This window comes from Miscanthus floridulus, chromosome 15 (genome assembly GCF_019320115.1).
Source record: "Miscanthus floridulus cultivar M001 chromosome 15, ASM1932011v1, whole genome shotgun sequence".
In the NCBI taxonomy this organism is placed as follows: domain Eukaryota; kingdom Viridiplantae; phylum Streptophyta; class Magnoliopsida; order Poales; family Poaceae; genus Miscanthus; species Miscanthus floridulus.
The window spans coordinates 65795147-65809845 of record NC_089594.1 but is presented as its reverse complement, the minus strand read 5'-3'; the positions used below and the strand labels follow the sequence as shown (position 1 = coordinate 65809845).

Genomic DNA, 14699 nt, shown 5'->3' with positions numbered 1-14699 from the left:
CATCTTTGGACCACTAGCCGACCCCTATAGAATGGGGCATGGACCTCCACTCGGACTTACCCGATAACAGCTCACCGGAGGTGTCACTACTCACGCCCACCGAGGGTAGCCTAGCATACACCACCCCTCCTTCTGAACGAAAAGGATGCACGAGGGCCACACAAAAAAGACAAGGAAACTCTTGATCACCCTCTTGCTCCACGCAGAGGCTCGGGGGCTCTTCCTACAAATAAGCCGAGGCCCAGCAACCTAAACTCACACTCGAGGGCTCAGCAAACGTGACAAAAGGCACCGAGCCCATTACGGTCCAGGGGTTTGAAGGTTGGGCCCCCGAGGGTCTCAACAGCCGCACCAGGACAAACAGAGTTAGGGATGACTATGGGCGAGCCCGTACATGGCCGAGGCCCAAGCAAGCAATTGCTTGGGATGCCCTAAGTCGTGTCCGAGACCAGCAGGGAGGTCTTTGAATGGGATCCCACCGTAGGGAGGCACCGAGCCCCTGGGGTGAATCGAACGGCCCTGGGACCCACTAGAGAAGCCCTCTAGTACTTTTGGAGTGCATCTCTGGACCGCTAGCCAACCCCTATCGAATGGGGCATAGGCCTCCACTCGGACTTACCCGATAACAGCTCACCAGAGGTGTCACTGCTCGCGCCCACCGAGGCTAGCCTAGCATACTCCACCATTCCTTTCGAACTAAAAGGATGCATGAGGGCCGCACAAAAAAGATAGGGAAACTCCTGATCGCCCTCTTGCTCCGAGTAGAGGCTCAGGGGCTCTTCCTACAACCAAGCCAAGGCCCAGCGACCTGAACTCGCACTCATGGGCTCGGTGAACGCGATAAAACCCCTCGCTCAATATGAGAAAAGCCCCTAGAGGAATAAATCCACTCCTCTAGGGCCTCGGGGGCTACACCCGATGGGTGCGCTCGCGCGCTCCCACTGAGGCCTCGAGTACGAAATACCATCCCGACAGGAACTGCCGCGAGCCAAGTCTCGTCAAAACCTCAGGAAGAGCGCTCACACTCTCCCTGAGGCTCAGAGGCTACTATCGGGTACCATAAAAAGGGATCCCCTAAGCAAGAACTGGAAAAATCGCTTAGACCTTGTAAATATCTAAGCCAAGAGTCAACCACCGGCAAACCTCCACCTTATCCAAGGCTCGGCTGGACCACCCGGCCCACCTTGGACAGTATCCCGACTCACCCAAAGCGGGCTCGGCCCAAAATGAAACCACAAGGCCTCGGACAAGGTACCGATTCTCTACCTCACCTGAGGCCCCGCACGTAAGGCCTCAAATGAGGTACCAATTCTCTGCCTCGCCCGAGGCCCTGCACGTAAGGCCTCGGATGAGGTACCAATTCTCCACCTCGCTCGAGGCCCCGCACATAAGGCCTCAGACGAAGTACCGATTCTCCGCCTCGCTAGAGGCCCCGCACGTAAGGCCTCGGATGAGGCACCGATTCTCCACCTCGCCCAAGGCCCCGCACATAAGGCCTCGGACGAGGTACCGATTCTCTACCTCGCCTGAGGCCCCGCATGTAAGGCCTCGGATGAGGTACCGATTCTCCGCCTCGCCCGAGGCCCCGCATGTAAGGCCTCAGATGAGGTACCGATTCTCCGCCTCGCCTAAGGCCCTGCACATAAGGTCTCGGACAAGGTACCAATTCTCTACCTCGCTAGAGGCCCCGCACGAAAGGCCTCAGATGAGGTACTGATTCTCTGCCTCACCCGAGGCCCCGCACATAAGGCCTCGGATGAGGTACCGATTCTCCGCCTCGCCCGAGGCCCCACATGTAAGGCCTCGGACGAGGTACCGATTCTTCGCCTTTCCAGAGGCCCCGCCCATAAGGCCTCAGATGAGGTACCGATTCTCCGCCTCGTCCGAGGCCCCGCACGTAAGGCCTCGGACGAGGTACCGATTCTCCGACTCGCTCGAGGCCGGCTCAGCATCAACCCCATCACTCCTGCCTTGACCGACTTCTCGGACGGGATGTCACATCTAGCCAATGCGTCTAACCACTCCCGCAACGTCAGCTGAACGACAGCTCGATACAACGGAGTGGCCGACGAGATGGGAGTCACATCGACACCATACCATCCGAGATAGGATGGGGTAGGGGTTACCAGCCACTGTGCCCGGCACTGTGCCCATGACTGGCACTCGTGCTGCACTGTGCTGCCTAACCCCTGCTTCAAGGACATCACGGCGTGGAGAGTCATGTCTGGGTCCCTGTAGCCTCGGAATCGACGTACAAGAACAACTGCTCCCTCCGAGCCTCGGCTATCCGCTTCCGGGCTCCTGTAGCCTTGGGACTCGCACCCGCTGAGCCCCCCCACAATGGTTCAGCCTCTGTACCGACTGAGCCTTGGCTCTCTATGTTGTGAACATACAGCGATCGACATGTCATCTGCAGTACGCACCATGCCCTGCGCCAAGCCGCAGGAGCTCCCACGTCGCACTGGATTAGGCGTGACCAGCGCGTCGCTCCAGTGCACTGAGGACAAGGCCGCTCCACCAACCATGCCGCCACAATGACGAGCTATAGGGCTCAGCATACCGCCTCCACTCACAAAATGCGACATAGCGAATACATGTACCGCCCCTGTGCCTCCCTTCAACTATAAAAGGGAGTGACCGGGGCCGCTTCTAGGGGACACACACTCACATTTGCAAGCAACGCACAACGCTCTATAACGCACACGCTTCCTCACTGTAAGAGATCAACATCTCAAGCAACCCATGCCACTCCACGCAGAGACTAGGGACTAGCTCCCTCTCTCGCTCAGCTTGTAAGCCCCTACTACAAGCACCTCAGTGCAAGGAATACAAGATCGCTCTCTCAGACTGGACGTAGGGCACCTTTTGCCTGAACCAGTATAAACCTTGTGTCTCTTTGCATCACCATCCGGTATTAGGGGCACGCAGTACATTTTCATTGGTTGGTTGAGGATCCGCCGGACCCAAAACACCGACACCCCCAAATATCAGTAGTGTTTACAACTTTTGATTACCTGAATGCAATATTTTTGGGAGTTCCAAGATTACCTGAGTTCATCATGTGCTAAGAAATGGACACCCTTAGCCTTTAGTCTTTTTTTGTATAGTACTTATTTTTTGTGTGTTTTCAGTGTTGATTGTGGTATATATGCTTTGAAGTTCATGAAGTTATGGGACAGAAACATCGATCTCATGCGCATGATTGACTAATCTGATATCCCCAACATACGGGTGAAGCTTGCAGTTAATTTGTTCTTTAGCAAAGCAAACTGCATTGACAAATCACTTGTACTTAACTTATATGAGCAAGTATTTTTCTTTTTGGCATTTTTTTTATATTACCTAGTGGTTCGGTTAGTAATTGTTTGAATTTCATTTTTATTTTTTCCCTGCACTTTTTTTGTAGGGTGTTGATCCTCGTGTCTGTACTTAGTTTCTGAGTTCTTTCTTGATCTCAGATAATCAATGTAATTAGTTTTAGGTTCATGGCTGCAAATTTAATGTTGTTGAGCTTTTAAAACTGCTTAAAAAAGAAAGTAGCGCATGTAGTGGATGTCGCCTTACATATCACAGGAGAAAATCCTGTATTACAGCTTGTAATACTATTATAGAATTTTTACATATTTCTCATAATGTTGCTAAGTTCGTTCTTTCTTCTTTTTTTTGATCTTTTATGCCACGCTTGATCCCCCTAAGTTGCTTGGCTGTGTACCATTGTTTTTTGATGTTGTTTTCTTGACCCTCTTGGACTTTGGCATGATTGGTGAGCCTGCGGGGGAAAGGAAAAGTTATCCTTGCTGTAGTTACCCATTTTTAAATTGATGGTTGTTTTTTTACCTGAATTCACGGTCGATGTTGCTTTCTTGTTCTTCTTGCTCTCTTGCTATATTATTTTCTCCCTAACCTGTTCTATTTGAGTCTTCATTCTTTTTGGCAGTGTTGGTCTGCCCCTCTTTGTTGTTGTATGTGGATCTTCAATGATAGCCTCAGAACTATTTAGTTCTCTATTTGCAGTCCCATTTGTTTGTATTTGTTCATGTGATGTTTGTTCATTGTGACCTTGATGACTTGTTGGAGGTGCTAGCATCTTGTTCAGGTGCTCTTCAGTTCTGCACATTTCTCCCAAAAGGTACTCTGTTGCTTCTTGTTGCTTAGCTGCTTTTGAATTTAGTTCTGTAGATTTTCTTGATAGTACATTGAATCTGAGTAGCGAACTTGTCTCAACTGTTTTCTCATCCATTCTTTATTTTATCAATCTCATATCATTTTTCCTCCATCTATCTATTATGTATTTATCTGGTATCCTGATAATTTCTTTTTCTATCATCACTTTCAGGATATGAGAACATAGTATGCCATCTTTGCTGAATTTGGCGTAGATGAAGCTGAATTCTTCTTCCCCTTCAACGAGGTTAGTTAGCACTATATATTTCCTTACCCTCTGTAGTGTGTGTACCTAGTTACTTCTCTGCTAAATTTCAAACACTTTGCCTTCTTGAATTTCTTTGTAAGCCATTGTTGAAGTAGCACTTAGTTGCACTTGGAATTTTTTGTATATGTTTCTATTATACAGTTCCTGTGCTTGCTTCTCAAAGGTGTAGCCAAATAGGAGTTCTTTTGGTTGTTGTAGTGGTCTTCTAGATTCTCAGCTCTATCTATTGTGTCAATTATGCATTGGTACTCTCCCAAGAAACTAATAGTACTATATGTTGGACCAACATTGTCTTTGAATCTTTTGTTTGTAGCCTCGCTTCTTGATGTGGTTTGAATGAAGGGGAAGAAATCATGTTTGTAGTAAATTGGGATGAATCTTTTCCTTGTCTCCCACATCTTTGTAAAGTATTTATTGTTCTATACCTCTCTTTCCTCAATCATCTTCCCCCACAAGTACTTGAATTCCTCTTCTGTTACATAGTTGTTAACTATGTCTTCAAATTCTTTAGAGCCCTTCCTTTGCTGCAAATATTTTGATATTCTTCGAGTAGCACTTTGTTTTGATGTAAAACAAGCAATTACTGTGCCTTGTGTTTGGCAACACGTCTTCAATAGCTGCTTTCTTTGCCTTATCTTGGTCTGTTATGATAGTTTTTGGGTGCTTTCCCCCCATAGCCTCTAGGAATGTTTCAAACACCCATTTGAAAGTTGTCGCTGTCTCATCATGTAGGAAAGCACATCCAAAGATACAGGTTTGTGCATGCCTAGTGATACCCACAAAGGGTGCAAATGTTAATATATATCTTTTTGTCATGTATGTTGTGTCGAAGCTGACAGTCTCCATATTTTGCGTAATATTTCAACGACGATCCATCTCTCCATAATATATTTTTGACTTTGTTATCGTCATCTAATTCAAACTTGTAGAAGAAGCTAGGATCTTCTCTTTTCCTATTCATGAAGTTTTCCAAGACCTTTGCCATACCTGACCCCTTTACTTCTATGTTAATTTTTGTCCTGAAGTTGCTAACATCTTTCTTCTTTACTAGAAGTGCTGTGACTCCTCCTCTAAGATAGGACATTATAGAGATCATTTTTCTTGTCGGAATGTTGTTATCATTCAATGTCCTAATGAGCACTTTCTCCAAGTCCGTCATATACTTGTGCCCACTAAACTGTTGTTCCCTGTGCCCCAGCTGCAGTTCATGGTTGTGATCTAAATCAAGTCTGATAATCTTCCAAACCTCTTCTCTTCTTTGACAACCATAACACATGGGCAGTTTGTTTTGATCACCACACTTGTCTTTCTTTTCGGTCCTTTTTGTTTCCCGATGTCTTTGTCCACTGCTACTTCCTCCTGATCTATTGTCTTTGGTTCCTCTTGTTTCCCAAATTTGTTACACTTGACTGTAATTTTTGTGATCTCATTGTTTCTTTTCTTGCTTGAAGTTATGAAGACATGCGCAACGACATTTTCGAATCCAGCAAGATATGCATAGAAGTTGAAGAAGTGCTGAGCATCATCTTTGGTCTTGAACTGCATCGCTAACTGTGGGGTGTATCTGCTGTTCATGTCTGTGTTGTTCCCTTCAGAAGCTGCTATCTGTTCTTTCAAGATAAAAGCATCGACTTCTTCTTCAGTGAGTTTTTGGCTCCCACCTAGCTCTGTACTTTCTACCTCTTCAGCTGTGACAAGTTGATTTCTTGCTGATTCTGTATTTGTTTTTGTCAGTTGTGAAAATGTATTTGACAATCCTTCTTCCATTACTCTTGTAGGTTCTTCTATTTCTTGAATTTCCATATCTTTGAAGATCCCAATTTGCTAGTGCTCCTCTTCATGCTCTGATAAGTAATCCTGATCCCAGTCCCTAATCTGGTAGTCCTCGTATTCTAGAAATTGTTAATGTAATAAGTATTCTTTTGTTATGAAATTGATTGTTGCTGTATTTGAAATTTCATTTTGTACTATGAGTTTATTTTGTTATTGAAATCCCTATTTTTTACCTTATATCCCAATGTTGAGTAATTGGAATTGTTCTCCCTTTCAGGAATGTTGCTCATGTCATGTAGAGCTATCTGCAAAACACAATGTTAAGAAATCAGGCAATTTTTTTTTATCTTTTAAATGTGTTTTTTTGAACTGTACCTGCTTTCCTGATATGATGCTATTTATGTCACATTGTTCTCTTTTGTTGTTGTCTGATATTTTTTATGGATTTGTAGAGTTTCCTGCAAATTGTGATTAATATATAAGTCAGCAATTTTGTGATTAATGAAAAATAGCTGCAACTTTTATATAATGTGTATTTCACAATTTTTACCTAAAAAATCTGTAGGCCCAGCAGCAAGCTTGTGTATGATCCCTGCATTTCTTGAGATAACTAAAAACATGCACCAAGTTTTTCAATTTTGTATTAGTTTTTTTAGTTTTTAATTTTTTTTGAAAGTGTAAATATGTTCTTACCGAGTATATTTCCTCTTGGGAGTTCCCTTGGGAGTTCCTGATTTGCTCCATCAGTAATCATGTTAAGCTTTCCTGTCATAATGCATTTTTTTAGTTTTGCTTTTGCCATCTTTTTCTTTAATGTCTAATGCATTTTTTTGCTAGGTGAAGGTTCATGTCACCTTGCTGCTGCTATGTAGATAAGAAAGGTTTGTACTACATCCATCCATTCTTGATGATTCATTTTTAAACTTGCCCGAGACATAGTTGTAGCTCCTTCTGTATTGGGTGTTTGTGTTGATGCGTCTTCATTTATCTATAAAAGAATAGATTGTTTTGGTTGTTTTTTTTTTCCAAATTTTTGATGTAAACTTTTTTTCATTTTCCATACCTGCAAGCTGTACATGAGCCCAAATTGCTCCTGCCAGCTGGTCATTCGAGTGCTTGAAGATCCTGCTGCAAATGGATTTGTGGCAAGGTAGTTGTTCCCCACCTATGTTATTTTTTCATGCATATATCAATGTGATACAATTTTTTTTTAAAAAAAAATTGAAATGTAGATCATTGAAATCTTAGACATTTTTCTTTTACAGAATATACCTACGACTGATTTTGTAGTACTGATGTTGTTGCATCCTTGTTGTTATCTGTGTTCCCCTTTTGTCTCTGGATCATTCAAAGCATAATCATTTGTTTTTGTCAGTAAAAAAAGTGTCTGATTTTTTATCTGGTTGATATAAGTTGACATAGATATCTGTATTTTGAATTTTCAGACTAAAGAAACTTTAATATGTCAAGTAGACATCGAGATTTTTGTGATCTACATATATTTAGAATAGGACAATTTTCAACACTGAGCTTTGTAACTTTTGTTTGCAGATTTCATTTAGGTGCACTAATTATATGCATGGTGCTTACCTCTGCTTGTTGTGCATCTCCCCGTAGCTGAAGTCTGATTGATTGATCTGGAGGATCCATTTTGTCTCCCAGACCCCCTTTCTCCTTTTCCTCAAGCCTTCGTGTTCAGATTGGATCTGTTCAGTCGCTGGTTAGCCTCCCCCCTCTCGTCCCTGATCTTCTTGTTTGCCAAGTCTTATCTTTTTTTGCTTTTTGGTCCTTTTTTATTGTATTTGTTTTTGGCTCCTTTTTTTTACAGACACCCATGGCCATCATTTTGGGCCTATTCTTTTTGAGTTTGGGCCTTTTCAATTTGGAAGGGCAAAGCCTATTATGCTTATTTAGTATGAGGCCTGCCAGTTTTTTAGGTATGAGTGCACTATTTTTAGTTTGGTGGGGCATTTACTTGTACCGTGTTGGTTTTGACTGTTCCCATCTTCTCAGCATTTTATTCTCGATCTATTCACCTCCCCCATTTACTCCCCACCAAGGAGTTTCCCCCTCTTCTCGATTCACCCATCATTTACTTCCCATTGAGGATTTTTTCCTTCGTTTTCCCACCTGCATGGTAGATGACCATTTGTCTCTTTCTTTTCTCCTATATATATCACACGGCTGCCTCTCCCCCATTTTCATGTGTGCACGGAGCCATCTCCTCTACTACATGTAAGTTCTTTTTGAGATATGAATATTTTTTTCTTGTTTCTGTTCTTTTTTGTATCACTTGTTTCAGTTCTAACCAACTAGGAGTTGGACGACATTTTTGTTGTTGTGTTTGTTGTTTTAGTAGGAGTAAGTTTATGATTCTTCATTTCAGTCATGTTTGTGTTTTAGGTTTTATGTCTTTTTTAAGTTTAGAGTTTTTTTGTTCAGTTTCAGTTATGTTCATGTTCAGGTTTAGGTATTTTTTTCTTATTTTAGTTTTTATTTTATGTTTAGGTTCAGTTTTGTTTAGCACGGTCATTCATTAATTTGTATGTATTTTCATTTAGATGTTCATGTTCAGGTTTAGGCAGTTGTTAATTTTTGGTCTTCAGTCTTAGTAAATTTATTCTGTGTTTCATTTTTTCAGTGTTAGTTCATTTCATGTTTAGGTTTAGGTAGTTCATTATTAGTTTTAGTTTTTTATTATTTTATGTTGTGTTGTCATTTTATTTATGTACAATGTTTAGGTTCAGTTTTTGTCTTATTTAAGTTTAGTTCAGTTTTTAGTTTACGTTTAGGTTCAGTTTTAGTAGACTGTATTAGTTTCAATTTTAGTTCTGTTGAGTTTTAGTCGGATAGTCTTATGATTAGTATTGAGTCTGCTATATTTTTAGATCAATAGAGTTTCTTGAACACTAATGTTCTAAACTTTTTTTTCCCAGTTTTTCTATATCATCATCAGGGGAGCTACTCCATCGTGAAGAGCAAGGTAAGCCAATGATCTAGTTCAATTAGTGGTAAAGTAATTTTTTTCCTCAGTTTAATTTTTTTTGTTCAGGTTCATGTTTAGTTAGTTCAGTTAGTACTTCAGTTTTAGTTTTATTTTGTAGATATTTCAGTTTTAGAATGATCCTCTTAGTTCATTTTAGTTTCCTTTCAATTTCAGTTTAGTTTCAGTTTTAGTTACCTCTTAGTTGAGTTCTCATTCCTAGTTAAGTTTTTTTGTTAGTGTTGTCTAAGGTTAGTTCCTTTCAGTTCAGTTTCACTTTTCTCCCTCATTAGTGATATAGCAGTTTCACTTTCTCCCTCATTAGTTTATGTTTAGGTTCAGTTTTAGTAGACTGTATTAGTTTCAGTTTCAGTTATGTTGTTCTCTGAAAAATGAATGCTCTGTTGCTCATAATGTTAAGTTATCTCAAATAGATGATCATTAGTCGCATGCATGAAGGATGAAGCTCCGATAGTCTGATGCATTTTCGATCATGCACTGCACAATTTTTTTGTGTTAGCGAGTAGCTTGTGTTTTGTCGATACGTATATGTCAAAAATGCAGTGGGCTTGTTCTCTGTAAATTTTCATTTCAGTATTGTGTCCTTTCCATTTTCAGAATGATCCTCTTTGTTCATTTAAGTTTCCTTTCCATTTCAGTTTTGTTTAAGTCATATTTACCTCTTAGTTAAGTTTTAAATGTTAGTGTCTGCGTCAATGCCATGTTTATAGGATTTTATGGGCTATTGGCGATGGGGGGAATAATTACTGAAATTAATCTTGTTTTGTTTGGAGTAGCTGACTAGGATGTTTCTTCTCTGTTCTGCTCGAGTTCTGCTAAGATTATTGTCTAATTTTTTTGTCAGGTGTCTGATGTTGTTACTCGGGATATTTCAAAGTTCGTTTATGCGGACAGGCCTGTGTCCAAGTATGTTTTTGAGGTGTTTGATCTTGAAGTTGGTCCGCAGAGCCATTTGATTGCTGTTCCAAGGGTGGGTGGATTTAGTGCAGTTACATCTCAAGATAAAGTGACCAGTGTTGCATGTGCTTGTAAACAGCTTATCCCTCATACTTTTTTCCCGAAGTTGAAATTCTGTTATGATGAGGCCGATAGGACAATGTATTGCCTTGCTGCTAATGATCAAGTTGCCGAAACCCCGCTTACTCTGTTCGAGTTGGTGAAGTTAATGTCACATTTTGTAAAGTCAGTAGTATTGTGATGAGGAAGAATTCAGTTACATCATACTTTGATGTTGATATCACTGTTAAGGTATGTTTTCTTATTATTTTTCCTTTTTTTGTTTCTTATGTGTCGATGTTAAATATTCTTGCATGTTTCTATTTATCTTTTTCTTTATATCATTTTTATATTTTCATTTTAGCTTAGTTTTCATTTTTATATCAGTTTAGGTTCTGTGTATGAGTTTCACTTTAGTTTCAGTATTCAACTGCCATTTTTCAATAATTAGCATCGACCGAAAGTATTGCTGTCTGTTACTTAGACTAGGAAATTGTGTACCTATTTATTCATTTTTGAATTTTTCATTTTTTTTGTACAGGGAAATTGTTCTAGTGCTATTCTTGAAAACGAAGTTGTCTCCATGTTTGTTTTTGAGAACCTGGACTTAATTCCTGGAGACCAATCCAGTGTCATTGCTATGAAAGATTTAGACGCCGAAGATAAGGTGAAGCTAGTTGCTAGGCTTGTCAAGCAAAGCCGTGGGCCTTCGTTTGTTTCCAAGTACAAGTATGCTTTGGATTCAGGGAATCAAATTGTTTATGTGCTAATCGCTGACGTTGAAGATGCTAAATCTATGACTGGCCGTTCTTTTTCGAGTGGATGGTAAACATCTGTCTTTTTCCCGTGTGCTTAAGATGGAAAAGCGAGCTAAGGATGATGACTTTATTGCACTCAGATTTGGCCTATGCGACAGTATCGTTTTCAGTAATTTCCCCGAGAGCTCTTCTGTGCCTTTGGACCTTATGGATGATGAAGACTTCTGTTTCCGATCATTTCTGCTATGTTTGAACTTGTTATAATTTGTAGTCTGTTGCAGTCTGTCCTGTTTCCAGTCAGTTGTGCATTTTGGACCTTATAGATGATGAAGACTTGTTATAATTTGTAGTTTGTTTGAATTTGTCTTTTTAAATAAGCTAGTTTGTTTCAGATGATGGTTTTCAGTCTTTAGATTGAGATAGTGCTTCCTGTGCTCATCCTTTTTGCTTTTGTCCGTGTGTCAGTCGTCATTTTTAGATTTTTGGTTATTTTGTTGCTTTTTTTATATCACTGGTTGTTTTGAAGGGACATAGCAATTGAATACTGAGGCTATATAAATTTGGTTGTTTTGTTGCTTTGAAATAACTGGTTGTTTTCAAGGGACAAAACAACTGAATATTTGAGGCTCAGAATTCGGTTGTTTGGCTTCCTCAAAATAACCGGTTGTTTACAAAGCACAGATATACTTTGCAGCAGCACGGGTACACAATAGTACTTATAGAACACAAACAAATGTTCTTCTCACAAACACAAACTGACAAACGTGTCGAAGCAACCAAACAGAGGAGCACTTGCTCCCATTATTCCAAACAAAAAACACTCATGGCAGCACAAACATATATGCATGTAATTTGTATATATTGTAGCAGCACACGGGTGCTTTCTTCCCAGCCAGGAGCCAGCTGCGGCGATCCTCTCATCTCAGGCGAGCTCGTCCCGGTGCGCGACGAGGTAGGCCTCCACCATCTTGACGAGGCGGACGTATCCCTGCGCGAGCTTGGCGTGGTCCTCGGGCGCCAGCGGCCCGCCGTCGTGGCGCTCGTAGTCCACCTTGACCCTGGCGACGCAGGCGCCCTCGCCGGCGGCCTCCACCTTCACCTTGGCCACGTGCGTCTTGAGCTGCGCGCTCACCGTGCAGCCCTGCAGCACCTCCGTCTTCACCACGCGCGCCGCGGCGTCGAACGTCACCACACGGCTCTTGAGCGTCTTGATCTCACCCAGCGCTGCCACGGCACGGCTCCGCGCGTCGGGTCAGTTTTGGTAGCCTATATCAGTGACAATCGCAAATGGCCTACATACATGGGTTCAGTTTGATGGTGGTGACGCTCCCGGGTGCGCCGTCGCCGTCGACCTCGTCGGCGTCGATGTAGCCGGCGCAGGCCTTGGGCAGGAGCGCGGACTTGGTCTCGGCGAAGGCCCACCTTCCACATGCGCTCCGCCGGGACGGCCACTGCGACTTCCTCTCTGATGCTGCCGGCCACCATCGTGCTAGGCTGCTGCTAGTCCAACAACTGCTAGCTGCTACTGCCACTTCTCAGTGAGAGTGTTTGTGTTGTGCTGACAGTTAGTGATCAAGAGCTACTGCTTATATAGATACGTGGCATGTGGGTGTGGTGCGCGGGCCAGGCAGCCCGGCAGGGCAAGAAGAAGAAGGGTGCGTGGCAGTTCAGGGCCTCAGGGGACCCGGAGAGATCAGGTGGGTTGGGCCGTGAAAAAATACCCAGGTACGTTCAGAACGAAGGAATGCAAAACTTAGGAACATAGGAAATACGTAGGAAAAATAGAGAATTTAGTTCCATAGGAAAGGAATGGAGATGACACGTTTGGATCAAAGGATTCGGAGGAAAACTTTCCAGAGGAAAGGCAATAGAGATTGTACTTTTGAAGGAAAGAAAAAATGTGCTCAGAGCTAAGGGAAATTTTCCTACGACGCTTGCTCGCTTACGCAGCACACTCCTTCTAGTTATTTTCCATGTTTTTCCTGTGTTATGGATTCCTGCGTTCCAAACACCCCTTCTAGTTATTTCCCGCGTTTTTTTCTTTCCTCCGTTTTACCACTACACACTCACCCTATTCCTGTGTTTTTTCCTATTCCCGTGTTTTTTATTCCTGCGTTCCAAACAGGCCAGAATAAGAAAAAACATATGAAAGACATAGGATTGAGATGAGAAAACAAAGGATTGTAAATCCACGGGAACATAACAATAGATGCCATTTGGAACACATGAATCAAAACATAGGAAAACTATTCATGTGGGTTCCACCGAGAGAAAAAAGAATCGGCAGTTGGACAACACTCTCACCCTCCGTGAAGAGTTCTGAACCACCAACAGCATGACCAAGGAAACCAGTGGGTCCCAACAGCATTCACTATTGCCTTTCTCAAACTGCATTGCGCTGCTTCTCTTTTTCTTTCTCTCTCGCTTGTTGCCTTGGGCTTACGCGAAGAAAGAAATCCAAGGGATTGGAGTAGATGTTTTGTTTCCTATAAATTCAGCATCCCACTACAGTAACCAGAGGAAAGGAATTTGTTTTCCTCCAATCCAAACGCCACTTCTACTTACTTTCCTCCGTTTTGGGATTCCTATGCTTTTCCTTTGAGTTTCCTCCAATCCAAACGGGGTCAGAGGTTGGTCAGAGAATTCGGAGGTGGACATGAATAGGGAATAGTACATGGTCTAGCACAAGTGTTGAAGAAAAGTAATGTGATCTGTTCAAATGGATCTGGGTAAGCTGGATTGTAGAGTCGTCTACTTGGGATTCTAGAAGGCTGATCATATGAGAGCGTTGGTGTAAAATATTTATATACACAAACAAATGCACTTAAGGCGTGTTTGGTTGCGTGCCCGATGGTGTCACGCATCAACCTCAGCCTTAGGCGTCCGAAATCAGACACCTAGAAGTGCTACCGGGCTGGGCGGTGCCTAGCAAGCAAATACCAAACTCCCTTAGGGCTTGTTTGGAAAGAGCTCTGAGCTCTTTGTCTGATGTTGCCTATAGTTCCTTGTTAGACTGCCGCAGGTATAAAAATCATATGATGTTTGGTTGAAGGTCTGGTACTCTTGCCTGCTGGGATAGAGCAACCAACCAACTCAGAGGAGCACCTAAGCGATCGATTTTGTAAGCCTGGCAGCCAAGTAACTGAGCTAGGCAAGTTTATACACGCAAAAAACTCAGGGTTGCAATCAAACATACTCTAGGAAAGTCACAGGTAGAATCTTCAGCTAGGCAACTAAGCTCAGGATTCCATCCAAACATTTGGATTCAACTGCATTGGGGTTTCTTTCTGCCGCTGCTTCAGTGTTATCGCCCGCAAAGAGGAGAAGGACATGGGGAGTCTTTTGACTAAATCGGTGAAGAAGACCCCTTTCTTCTGCATCGACCTTCCTTCCAACATAGTGGATTGGAAGAAGAAGTGGTTTTATGTTTATGAGACCAACGCGCCGGCATTCTCCCATGATTATCCCCGGCATATGCTCCGACCCAAGGCCGACCTGGGTGAGCTCGAGTTCGCCAAAGCGGAGCAACTGCTACAGGATGGGGTCTTCCATCGCCAGTAGGGTGGCTCCGCCGCTCCGGTGAAACTGTGTGCAAACCTTCCTCATGAGATGGATTCAATCACTTCGAGCATTACTTTGGATATGGAATTATGCGATACTTTTCAGCTAACAAATCAATGTCAAAATTTGCAAAAAATGCGCCCTGATGTTTGAGTATGTTGAATCGGAAACTCCC

At 42.7% G+C, this 14699-nt stretch overlaps 1 long non-coding RNA gene and 3 pseudogenes across 1 annotated transcript; 2 read left to right on the top strand and 2 right to left on the bottom strand.

Annotated features, from left to right (window-relative positions):
* The window catches only part of LOC136507571 (uncharacterized), a 29538-nt pseudogene extending 26105 nt beyond the window's left edge, over nucleotides 1–3433 (top strand).
* Nucleotides 3434–3691: 258 nt separating this feature from the next.
* On the bottom strand, nucleotides 3692–4830 carry LOC136507570 (protein FAR1-RELATED SEQUENCE 1-like; annotated as a pseudogene).
* A 3474-nt stretch (nucleotides 4831–8304) lies between these two features.
* Nucleotides 8305–11385, top strand: LOC136509676 (uncharacterized). Its single transcript, XR_010772427.1, has 4 exons — nucleotides 8305–8440; nucleotides 9142–9188; nucleotides 10054–10457; nucleotides 10747–11385. It is a non-coding gene; the product is annotated as an uncharacterized lncRNA (long non-coding RNA).
* A 384-nt stretch (nucleotides 11386–11769) lies between these two features.
* On the bottom strand, nucleotides 11770–12448 carry LOC136506425 (pathogenesis-related protein 1-like; annotated as a pseudogene).
* Between the last annotated feature and the right edge of the window lie 2251 nt (nucleotides 12449–14699).